The sequence below is a fragment of the Eptesicus fuscus genome, chromosome 11, assembly GCF_027574615.1.
Source record: "Eptesicus fuscus isolate TK198812 chromosome 11, DD_ASM_mEF_20220401, whole genome shotgun sequence".
Taxonomy (NCBI): Eukaryota; Metazoa; Chordata; class Mammalia; order Chiroptera; family Vespertilionidae; genus Eptesicus; species Eptesicus fuscus.
In genome coordinates this window covers 46,843,795-46,856,195 of record NC_072483.1, presented here as the reverse complement: position 1 = coordinate 46,856,195, position 12,401 = coordinate 46,843,795, and the positions used below count along the sequence as shown (strand labels likewise).

Below are 12,401 nucleotides of genomic sequence, written 5' to 3'. Positions count from 1 at the left end.
ATCACCTGCTCAACCCTGACCAGGCCTGCCCAGACCGAGGCTTTCGGCCTGGTGCCGCAGCGGACACCCAGCTCCCTGCTATCGATTGCAGGGGGTCTGCTTTGGCCTGGGGCCAGAGCAGACACCCAGCTCCCTGCTATGGATTGTAGGGGGTCTGCTCCGGCACCAGACCAAAAGCCTCCGCCAGAGGTTTTCGGCCTGGTGCCGGAGCGGACCCCAGCTCCCTGCCATCCGTTGCAGGGGGTCCACTCAGGGAGCCTATGTATGCAAATTAACCGCCATCTTGGTTGGGTTTATTTGCATACTTGCTCTGATTGGCTGGTGGGTGTGGCTTATGTAGCAGAGTGATGGTTAATTTCCCTATCACTCCTTTATTAGAGAGGATAATTTCTATTTTAACAACCAAATATAGATTGCCACCCCAAACAGAAAACTGTATTAAGTCTGTATGACTAGTGAACTCAACAGGCAAATTACCTTTAAATAGAGAAAAATCAAGGACAAAATGATCCAATCCTTTCAGCCCTGGAAAACAAAAGGAAAGTTTTGATTAAAATGGTGGTTTTAAAAAGAAAACATGCAAATCTCTAAAAAAACAAAGCAAAACAAAAATAAATCATCAAGGAAGAAAGGGGGATAATTTAACAACAGTAATAAATGGTTGATTTATATTTTGAGTAAAAGCACATTAAGTTTTACGTATGATATGTTCTAATCATGAACAATAGCATTTATTGATATGCTAGTGTAGACACAAAAAATCAGAAACATCAATAATGATAGAATTATTGATTGGCATGCCCCCCACAAAGATTGAGTACTGACAGGGAACCGAACGGTGACCTCCTGGTACATGGGTCGACACACAACCCTGACTCACAATGGCCCGGTGATCACAGAGATTTTTTAAAAGAGTAATTTCCAATACAGTATCCACTCCTCTGGAAACAAAATGCAAAACTCAAGGTTTTATGCTTTAAACTGGTTTATACCATAAACCAGTAAAATTCAACTACTAAAAATCTACTGTATGGAACTACCCTAAATTTAGAAAGCCTTTATGTATAAAGTTGGCCATCTTAGTGCTCATTTTAGTAACATATAATCAGAAGCAATCTATTAAATTTTATGAAAATTGATTAAATTATAGTCTCTAGTTAAACAAAATATCAGCAATATTAAAGCAATGCTTATAAAAATTAATAATTGGGGAAATGCTCATAATTTGTTAAAAATAATCAACATAACAGTATATGTAACATAATTATAATCACATACACTACTCCTGTCCCACCAAGACAAAGATTTATAAAAAGAAAAAAATGAGCCCTAACTGGTTTGGCTCAGTGGATAGAGCGTTGGCCTGTGGACTGAAGGATCCCAGGTTCGATTTCGGTCAAGGGCATGTACCTTGGTTTTGGGCACATACCCAGTAGGAGGTGTGCAGGAGGCAGCTGATAGATGTTTCTCTCTCATCGATGTTTCTAACTCTCTATCACTCTCCCTTCCTCTCTGTAAAAAAATCAATAAAATATATTTTTAAAAAAAGAAAAAAAAAAATGATTGAAAGGAAATAATCATTACTGTGTTTCAGCAATTTTCAACTAGTGTGCAACAAGAGGCACACTGTGTACTGCAAAAAATGTTTAAAACATGAAAGACCTGACTATTTAGTCACGGGAACTGACCTCCTTTTTCCTTGGATTGTCAAATAAAAAAAATGACAACAGCTTATACCACAACAGCCGTCTAGTGTGAATAAATCAAAATTATAACAATATTTTTGGTCAGATAGGCAAAAATCATGTTTGGTGTGCCAAAGAATTTTAGTAATAAGTTTATGTGTGCCATGAGATGAAAAAAAATGAAAATCACTTGTTTGATTGTAAGACTGGAGACAGTTTTTGTCTCACTGTACTTCTTGTCTACTTTTAATAAACACAATTGCTATTATAAAGAAAAAGTGAATAATAAAAAAGAAAATGTATATATAATCTCCGAAGAATATATAGAATGTACACATCTGGGAGGGCTATTATATTTAGGTTATGCCACATAAGGATACTTTTCATAGATATAGATTAAAAAATGATAAATATGCCTTAATTCAAGAAAGACGAAAGATAGCAAATTATCATTAAAAGCACTACACAAATCTTGAGAACATAAATGCTCTAATATTTAAAGCTAATGAAGAACAATGGTGACACAATAGATGGCTCAACACTATGTCCCTAACACTATTCAAACCAGATTTTATCTAATCAGAAATAGGACAGTATTTCCTCCATGAACTCCTGATACTACTCAAATAATATCCAAAACCAAACACAAGACAAACATCTGGTCAACTTTTCTTTTTTTTTTTCTCAAGAAAAAGTAAAGAGAAAATAATTCAGGGAAAAATCAAGCCTATGCAATTTTCAGTAAAATAGATGAATTTCCTAAGAATGGTGAATAATGAAATCTTTTAGTGTAGCAGTCTATAGATGTTCTGTTTGCTGCAAATTTGTTTAATCTAAATGAGTTGCAGCTATTTCTATAAAATCGATATAAAAAAATAATCATATCTAGCCTCATTCCTGTATAGCAATCACAAGTCTCCCCCATTAGATGAGGTATATGCTTTAGTTTAACCTAGTTTCCACTATTGCCTATTACAGTGATGGGCAACCTTTTGAGCTTGGTGTGTCAAACTTTGCCAAAAAACTGAGCATAACTCGGGTAGTGTGTCACTTTGAGGAAAAAACATTATTTCGCAAATGTTTCATCCTCGGCATGCGGCAACCTCAGCGGCCGCGTGTCATCAGAAATGGCTATGCGTGTCAGTGCTGACACGCGTGTCATAGGTTCGCCATCACTGGCCTATTAGCTGTTACCATTTATTATGTACTTGACCTCATGCACTCACCTCACCTGCCCTACCCCTTCAGAAATCTGAACTTGATATTTAATTTCATCTACTTTATTCAAAATAAAAATACTTAAAAATAAGATAATAGCCGGGACCGGTTTGGCTCAGTGGATAGAGCGTCGGCCTGTGGACTCAAGGGTCCCAGGTTCGGTTCCGGTCAAGGGCATGTACCTTGGTTGCGGGCACATCCCCAGTAGGGGGTGTGCAAGAGGCAGCTGATCGATGTTTCTAACTCTCTATCCCTCTCTCTTCCTCTCTGTAAAAAATCAATAAAATATATTTAAAAAAAAATATTTAAAAAAAAAAAATACTTAAAAATAAGATAATAAAGTTAATAACTTACCAAAAAAAAAAAAATCACACAAAAACTGCATAAAATCCTGGCTTTTAACTGTAACTTTATTTTATTTTTATAGTAATTTCATCTTTATTTTTATTTACTTTTTATATATGTACTAGAGGCCCAGTGCATGATTGAATCATGCACGTGTAGGGTCCCCTACACGCTTTCGCTTTCGATCACGGGGGAGCTGGGTGCCTGTCCGCTGGTGCACCAGGCGCCGGAGGCTTCTGAAAGGCCTGGTGCCTGAGCGGACAGGCACCCAGCTCCCACGCTTTCCCTTTTGATCGCTGGTGCACCAGGCCTTTCAGAAGCCTCCAGCGCGGCGGAGGTTTCTGGAAGGCCTGGTGCCTGAGTGGACAGGCACCCAGCTCCCACGCTTTTGCTTTCGATCGCGGGGGAGCTGGGTGCCTGAGCGGACAGGCACCCAGCTCCCCCACTTTTGATGGTCTGCGGCGGGATGTGAGCTCACTGCCCCAGAGGCCCCTTCTGTGTCGCAGCACAGCCATGGTGCAGACGCTGAGCTCGAGCCGCCGCTGGCGACGCAAACTCGGCGTCCCGCCGGCCCAATTGGCCACCCCAGCCACCCCGAGTCCCGCCGCCCCCCGCGCCTCCTGGCCAATCGCGGGCATAGTGAAGGTATGGTCAATTTGCATATTTGTCTATTATTAGGTAGGATGTTTATTGATTTCAGAGAGGAAGAGGGAGGGACAGACACATCAATGATGACAGAGAATCATCAATCGACTGCCTCCTGCATGCCCCACACTGAGGATCGAGCCCATAACCCAGGCATGTGCCCTGACCGGGACTCAAACTGTGACCTCCTGGTTCATGGGTCAACAGCCAACTACTGAGTCACACCAGTGGGGCAAGCTGTAACTTTTAATATTTTTTCACATATACTTCTACTTTTTTTCTAAGTAGAGAGAATCACATGTTGATTTAAGTGTTTATCAAAAATATCATACTTTTGTATGTGAATAGACATGTTATAATATTTTAAAATATAAGTGCTAGAATTATAAAGTTCTACAACAAATATGTATATTTCATAAAAATATCAGAGGTAACAAGTCATATATAAAAATTTAAATCTTTTAAGTTCATACATAAAATAATTTCCATATTCACCCAAAAGTAACATAAAGGATGGGGGTAGGGTTGGGGAACAAGCATATGGGCAACTAATTATTAAAATATACGGTAAAGGACAAGGTATTTATAATTAGGCAATAAAAAAATACAGTGACTTCATTATATTCAAAGAATCATTCACACAGTATGAGGGAATCAGTATATTACTGAATCTTAAAAAAGTAGATAGTAAATCCTTTTAAACTGTTAATATTAAGATGATCACCAGGTTTTTGCCGTTTCTGATTCCCTTGGTTAATTCCCAAGTGCCCTTAAATATTCAGCATAGCCAGAGTACACTCTGGGAGTTTCACCCTGACTATCAAAAGCTTAAGTGACCCTTTGTTGAATCTTATTTACTTTATTGTAACTGCTCTGTAAAGTCCTCGAACTGAGAACCTATGTATCTTCAAAGCAATGACTGGCCCAGCACTATATTATCAAATAAAAAGAATACTAGTTAATCAAGGCATAACTGGAACTAGACTTTTTAAAGAATATATATATATATATTTTATTGATTTTCCCAGAGGAAGGGAGAGGGATAGAGAGTTAGAAACATCAATCAGCTGCTTCCTGCACACCCCCCACTGGGGATGTACCCGCAACCAGGTACATGCCCTTGACCGGAATCGAACCCGGGACCCCTCAATCCGAAGGCCAACGCTCCATCCACTGAGCCAAACCGGTCAGGGCTAGACTCTTCTATTAAAAACCAGTGTCTTGGCCCTAGCCAGTTTTTCTCAGTAGTGAGAGTGTCAGCCCGCAGACTGAAGGGTGCCAGGTTTGATTCTGGTCAAGGGCATGTACCTCAGTTGCAGGCTCGATCCCTGGTCCTGGTCAGGCATGTGCAGGAAGCAACCAATCGATATATTTCTCTCACATCAATGTTTCTCTCTGTCCCTACCTCCCCCACTTCTGCTTTCTCTTAAAAAACAATGAGCCCTAACTGGTTTGGCTCAGTCAATAGAGCGTCGGCCTGCAGACTGAAGGGTCCCAGGTTTGATTCCAGTCAAGGGCATGTACCTTGGTTTTGGGCACATCCCCAGTAGGGGGGTGTGCAGGAGGCAGCTGATCAGTGTTTCTCTCTCATCCATGTTTCCAACTCTCTATCCTTCTCCCTTCCTCTCTGTAAAAAAAATCAATAAAATATATTAAAAAAAAAAAATAAAATAAAAAACAATGAAAAAAAATATCCTCAGGTGAGGATTAACAAACACAACAAAAAAACCCAGTGCCTTTCCTCCTGTAAGTACTGCTTCTCACATAGTTTATTGCCAACATGTATCTGTAGTCAGAAATTCTCCCAGAGCCTACCAGTAACCATCCTCTCAGCCTGTTTCACAACTGAAACAACCTATTTCCTACATCTGCCTAGTGCATTCTATGTCCCCCCAAAAATGTATACACACTTTAACAGCTAATAGCTCCATTTTGAAAATGAAATGTATTTTAAGTAAACACTACCTTTATTCAAAGTGTGTGTATACATTTTTTTGCGACACTATGTTTTTTAAAAAAGTGTTTTTCTTTCTTCCTCCTCCTCTCACTCTCTTCCAACCAAATCCACTATAAGAGGGAGCATATTCAGTGCAGAACCAAGATACAAGGATGGGAAGTTCTCATCTGCTTAAGTTTAATAAATAGGTAACAATTTATATACAAGATTCCACCTCTAAGTGTAATCATACTAAGGTTAATTAAAACTACAGTGGATCTTGAAGATTACTTTCAAAAAGGCAATCTAACATTCACAGCAGCCTCTTTACACTACCCCTAATGTAGTTCCCAGAGAACAAATGAGAAATGAAAATGAACTGCTTAAAAAACATTTAAATACACTCTTGTATGCCAGATTACTCACGAATTAAGTACAACTTAACTTTCTTTTCTGAGGTGTCAGGAAAGGTAACTATGCTCTACCACAAGTGCCCCTTCCCTTAGTGTCGCTAACAGTTACAAACAATTATGCTAGAATTTAACAGTGTATAGACATTTCCTAAATTCTTAAATCCTTTAGAAAACTTAAAAAGAGAAAAGCTGTAATGCTGCCAACTTCAGTGTTAAATAAGAAAATTATACACTTAAAAAAAATTTTAGCCTCCCCCGAAAACATATTTTTATTGATGTTTAGAGAGAGTGAGACAGATAGACAGACATCAATGTGAGAAACATGGATCAGCTGCCTCCTGACCAGGGGTTGGAACCTACAATCTAGGTATGTGCCTTGATTCAGAATCGAACCCAAAACCTTTCGGTATATGGGACGACACTCCAACTAACCAAACCACTCAGCTAGGGCAAGATACACTTTTTACACATACAATCCAAGAGCCATAAAAATATAGTTACAATTGTGTTAGTGCTGAACTGAAAAAGTATATACTAATTGGGAAATCTCTGCTAATATTCTTAATATTGTACCTGTAATTATCTAAGTTCTGTAACAATAAATTTATTTAATGTCTCCAGAGTTAACCTACACCATCCTATCAACATTATTCAATCCAGTAATTCCTATATAAAGAACTACAAAACTCCTGAAGTTTGGAGAAACTTTAGAAATAATCTGGCCCAATCTTATGATTTTATAGATTGAGAAGACTAGAGAGCTGAAGTGACTGGCTCAAGGTCACAAGTGGGGAAAAAGCAAGAGTTTCCTGATTAAGTACTCTATAGCTTCTCTGTGGAAACCAGCTTATTTACAAATATTCTAAGTAATGGCTCATTTAACTTTCCAGCATACTGACCGTGATGCAATAACTTAATTATGACTAAATCTTAAAATGAAGTTTTAATAATTAACATGGCTTAATATATAAACAAACAGGTTTTTCATTAGTTTTTAAAAAATCAATTCATAAATAAATGGAACAACAAATCAATGTTTCTCAAGTCAATAAATAAAAAAATTTTTAAATCAGAGGTAAAGCCCTAGCTGGTTTGGCTCAGTGGATAGAGCATTGGCCTGCGGACTGAAGGGTCCTCGGTTCGATTCCAGTCAAGGGCACATGCCCAGGGTGCGGGCTCGATCCCCAGTAGAGGGCATGCAAGAGGCAGCCAATCAATGATTCTTTCATCATTGATGTTTCTCTCTCTACCTCTCCCTTCCTCTCTGAAATCAATAAAAAAAATATGTTTAAAAAAAATCAGTCAAGGAATCACTCATGTTTTAAAAATAACCATTTTAAGCTGTAACCAGTTTGGCTCAGTGGATAGAGCCTCGGCCTGCGGACCAAAGGGTCCCGGGTTTGATTCCGGTCAAGGGCATGGACCTTGGTTGCAGGATCCTCCCCAGCACAGGCCCTGGTCTGGGCTCGTGCAGCAGGCAACCAATCGATGTGTTTCTCTCACATCGATGTTTCCCTCTGTCTTTCACTCTCTCTTCCACTCGCCCTAAAAATAAGTGGAAAAATATCCTCGGGAGAGGATTAACATAAATAAATAAATAAATAGCCCAAGTTAAAAAAAAATTAATATCAAAAATTGATGTCTACATTTATAAGTATGATTTAATTCTATTTCAGAAGGAGATTGCTGCTTATTTTAAGCCACCACTCAAACTGAAAGAGCAGATTTCTTGTCTGCACTAAAAGTACAAAGTCCCAGTTGCAACAGTTTTCTTGAGTATTCATTATACTTGCCTGTAGCAAATTCCAAGATGCAAGATTTGCCCTGCAGAAATAAAAACACATTGAGTTCTTATTAGGACCATATATGCATTAAACAATGGCAAAACCATTGACATGTAAATCAAATGAAAACTGAAACTTGGTGCTAAAATTAAAGCCCGGGGGTGGGGGAAAGTGCCACGTGACATAGTAGCAGAAGATTTGCAACAAACTCTTCAATCATTTGAGTCAATTATCTATGGATTCCCAAGTAAAACATCTTAGTACATTAGAATACTAAAAACAGATAATACATTATAATTCTGTTGAAATACCCTATTAGTAAAATAATAAGGAAATCTATCAACACATATTTCTTTAAAATAGCAACATTGAAAGAATTACAGATGGAGTCCTGATAGCTAACAGAACTAGTTCACCTATTATGAATGGCTACCAATTTCCCTTTAATTAAAGAATGAACGCTGCCTGACAGAAAAATCTAATTTAAAATATACAAAAGGACAAAGACCTTACTTCGAAGCCATGGATAATGCAAGACCACAATTAAAAGCACCAAAAACTAAGGCCTTTACTAAGTCCCAATAAATGCAATGTATGCTCTTCACTTCACTGGTACAAGAACTACCGAGTTCTTCTTCAAAGCCAATTTTACACAGAATTTTAACAAACCTGAATATTTTTGAAGCCCAGCTTCATGATAGTCTAAAATAAAAAATATATCGTTTTATAGATGAAGAAACTGAGGTTCAGAAAGATGGTTGAGTCGGCCCTAGCTGGAAAGCTCAGTTGGTTGAGTGTCCTCAGGATAGCCAAGGTAGTGGCTTCACTTCCCCGTCAGGGAACATACAAGAATCAACCAATGAACGCACAAACAAGTGGAACAACAAACTAATGTTTCTGTCTCTCCCTTCCTTTCTCTCTAAAATTAAAAAAAAAAAATAAATAAAAAATGGCTGAGCCAGAAACAAATCAGTATTTTCTAACCTAGTAAGTCTGCAAACTTGTACACTCCTGACAACAGTGGAAGGCGGCCCTGATAACAGCCTGCAACTACCAAAAACAAAACAAAACAAAAAAACACAACACGTAAAAAGCAAACACAATTCAAAAAATAAAAATAAAAAAGCACGGAATCCTACAAAACAAGACCCTTACGATCCCAGGGCACCAATAATACTGAATCATAAAGGAAACATTAAACAATGTAAAGTGAACTCTTTAAGACATGTTATAAAAATGTTCACCCCCCCCCCCCCATCATCCTTCTGAACTGGTAAATTACTGGCCATTCTTTGCCAAATGAAAATACACACACACACACACACACACACACACATTCTCCCTATCTGGTTTAAGCTAATGAAAGTTAACGTACCCCAAAAATTCCAAAACATTTAATTATTCCTTGGAAGTATTTGTGATCATTATTGCAAAAACTTGGTCCCGCACAGCAAGTACTGTTATGAGAAGAAATTGCACAAAATGGTGCTTTTATAACATTTTCCAAACGACTGGGAATTCTCCATCCCCTGGACTTAGCTCCTTTAAGATGAGCCAAATACACACACTTCCCCGCAAAAGCATATGGAGCTCAGAAGCCGTCATCTTCCTCCGAAAGTAATTCTCTCTCCTAAAGGGCCTGCGTTGCTCACGGATCGAGGGAGAACTTCGAGACAGCCCTGGGATGCGAGGGGAAGAGCCTGGCTTTCGGTTTTAGGAGGATGCTGAATGCTTAACTAAGTGGCCTGGGCCACTCAACTAGTCACGATAGACGCTGTCTCTACGAGGTGGAAAAGAAGGTCGCAGGAGGAAAGCCTGTCTTCAATCTAATCTTAACCCCCGTGATCCTGGCTCCTCGCCCGCTACGCTCCAACTCTAACCTGACAGGATGGCAGGTCACACCGCCCCGGACCCCGCCAACTCTCCTACCTGCCCACATTAGTGTTTCGTCTTACAATTCGGAAGCATCCAAAATCAGCCCGGCTGCCCAGAGTTCAGGCCGCCGTCGCTGCCGCCATATTACAGCTTGTGCGGCAAAATGCGTCAGGGAGGGAGGCGTGCGCCGCGATGGAGAGGGCGGAGGCTGGCAGGGGGAGGGCCGTGTCCCAGGCCCGGGTGACGCGGCGGGAAGCCTGCTCCGGGATCCAGCACCCGCAGAGCCAGCGCCACGGCCCGCGGGGGTCCTCGCTGGAACCTGGCAGCCCCGAGACCTCAGAGGGAAGACGGTTAAGTCGGCAGGGCCTGTCGTGCCGGCTCCGCCCCTCTTCTCCGGGCCCTTCCCGCTCTCGTGCCCCAGGACTGCTGCAGAGGACGCCGCCGAAACAGCGCGGGCTTCGGGCCACTCACCTGCACCCGTACAGTCTCCTCCCTCCCAGGTCCGGTCCTTCAGAGCGCTTCAAATCTACCGCCGCCAGAAAAGGCGCTAAAGCCCACTACCCGCCTCCCTCCCCCACCACCCAGTCCCAGTGTGGAGGGGAAGCGTCGCGCCGGAAGTACGTCACGGGTGGGTCGACCTTAGGTCCTGGTGTTCCCAGGATTGGGTCACCCCGGCCCTGCCTGGAGGTCTAGGATATTGGTGCTTGTGAAATAGCTCCTTTATAGGTAGTTTAGTTGATTGGGACCGTTTGTAACGGTAAGAATGCCATGTAATTCGCGAGATGAAGTGCTTCATTTAGGAAACACTTATTTGTCGTCTTTATTGAAAAGAAAGCCCTACCTTTAGGATGCTCCCAGCCAGTCTGGTTGTCCCTACACCAAAAAGGTAGCGGATTCTATTCCAGGTCAGGGCACACACCTAAGTTGTGGGTTGGATCCCCAGTTGGGGCGCAACCCATGGATGTTTTGTTTATCTCAAACACCCATGTTTCTCTAAAAAGAAAGAAAGCCCTTGCTGGTTTGGCTCAGTGGATAGAGCGTGTGATTGCGGACTGAAGGGTCCCGGGCTGCGGGCTCGATTCCCAGTTGGGGGCGTGTGGGAGGCAGCCCATGGATCAATGATTCTCATCATTGATGTTTCTATCTCTTCCTCTCTGAATCAATGAAAGTATATTTTAAAGATAAAAAGCAATAAAAACATAGGTGAGGATTAAAAAAAGAAGCTTCCAGTTCCGCTTCTAGTTAATGCTATGACACAAGTGTGTTTTTTTTTTAAGTGCTACTTGAGGAAAAGGGACAATTTCAAAGTCATTGATGCTCGTTTTTTATATTTTCACAATACCCCATGGTATAGGTTATTATCATTGTTTTTCAGATAAAGAAATTTAGGCACAGGGAGATTAAGTGGCTCCTCTTAAACACAGCTTCTAAATATCAAAGCTAGTCTTTGACTCCAAATACAGTGCTCTGTAGGGGAAATAGAACATATACTGTTATTATTTTAAGAAGTAAGAATCCCTAGATTATGTTAGAAATAAATGCCCACTGCTTTTTTGGGGGAAGGGTGCTGGGGCTATCCTTGTGGGGATGTGGGCAAGTTTTAAAGGAACTAGCTAAGGGAACTTAGGTTTTATTATTGTGTAAAAAGAATGTAAGTTATAAACAATAAAAATAAAAGAACTTAAGTTATGATTTAAATTTTTCACTTATTTATGGCCTGTGAATTAATTATCAACAGTAGTTAGACATGTGGTACATGTAAGGGTCTTGTAAAACAGGACAATTCCTTAAGCTATTGATTGCCTTTATTGCAAGGGAGCAACAGCATACTCATCTTTGGACAGTTAAATCGTTGTGTGATTTACACTTTGCAATGAGGAGGGCAATTCTGCAAGACCTTAAAAAATCTGATTTATATTAAGCACTATTAAAATGGATTTTCCTGAATATTGGTTTGTTTGATTTTTGTTTATTCAGCTTTCATCAGAATATATTTTTAATTAGGTATGACATACAGATTAGTTTCTTAGACTTCTACTTACTGGTAGAGGTAATGTGTAAATGACATTGCTCTTACATTGGTGTATTCTTCCTCTTTCTCATCCATTCAGTCAGAGACATTTTTGAAGAAATGTTACAGATCATCATACCATAATTAGCATGTTGAAGTATACAAAGGTAACATTACTAATCTTGTTCTATATATACCATTTTCCAAGATAAATACACATATATTGTCAATGTAAGAAACATCTACACCTAGAGAATTTTTATGAGTTCATTTGAGCCAAACTGACAACAACTGCTGGGGAGCAAAATATCAACAAATTGAGAATATGCTTCAGAGAATTTCAATTTTGCAGCTTATCTATATATATATAAAAGCCCAGCAACCGCAATGGCAGGACAACCAGAATGACTGGTGGCTATGACATGCACTGTGGCAGCCAACTAGCCTGATCTGGGCCCCCATTGGCACCCCCACCCAGCTGGCCCTGTC

General features: G+C 40.2%; 1 protein-coding gene across 3 annotated transcripts in view; it reads right to left on the bottom strand.

Moving 5' to 3' along the window:
- PPIG (peptidylprolyl isomerase G) overlaps positions 1–10,475 on the bottom strand; it is a 44,553-nt gene extending 34,078 nt beyond the window's left edge. The window contains exons 1-3 of one of the 3 annotated variants that reach the window (XM_054722876.1): positions 10,373–10,475; positions 9,982–10,236; positions 478–525 (exon numbers count right to left, since the gene is read on the bottom strand). The gene's annotated coding sequence lies outside the window, so the exon portion shown is untranslated. Of the gene's footprint in view, positions 1–477; positions 526–9,981 lie in introns of those variants that run through there. The other 2 variants (XM_054722875.1, XM_054722877.1) reach the window with 2 other exon arrangements.
- Between the last annotated feature and the right edge of the window lie 1,926 nt (positions 10,476–12,401).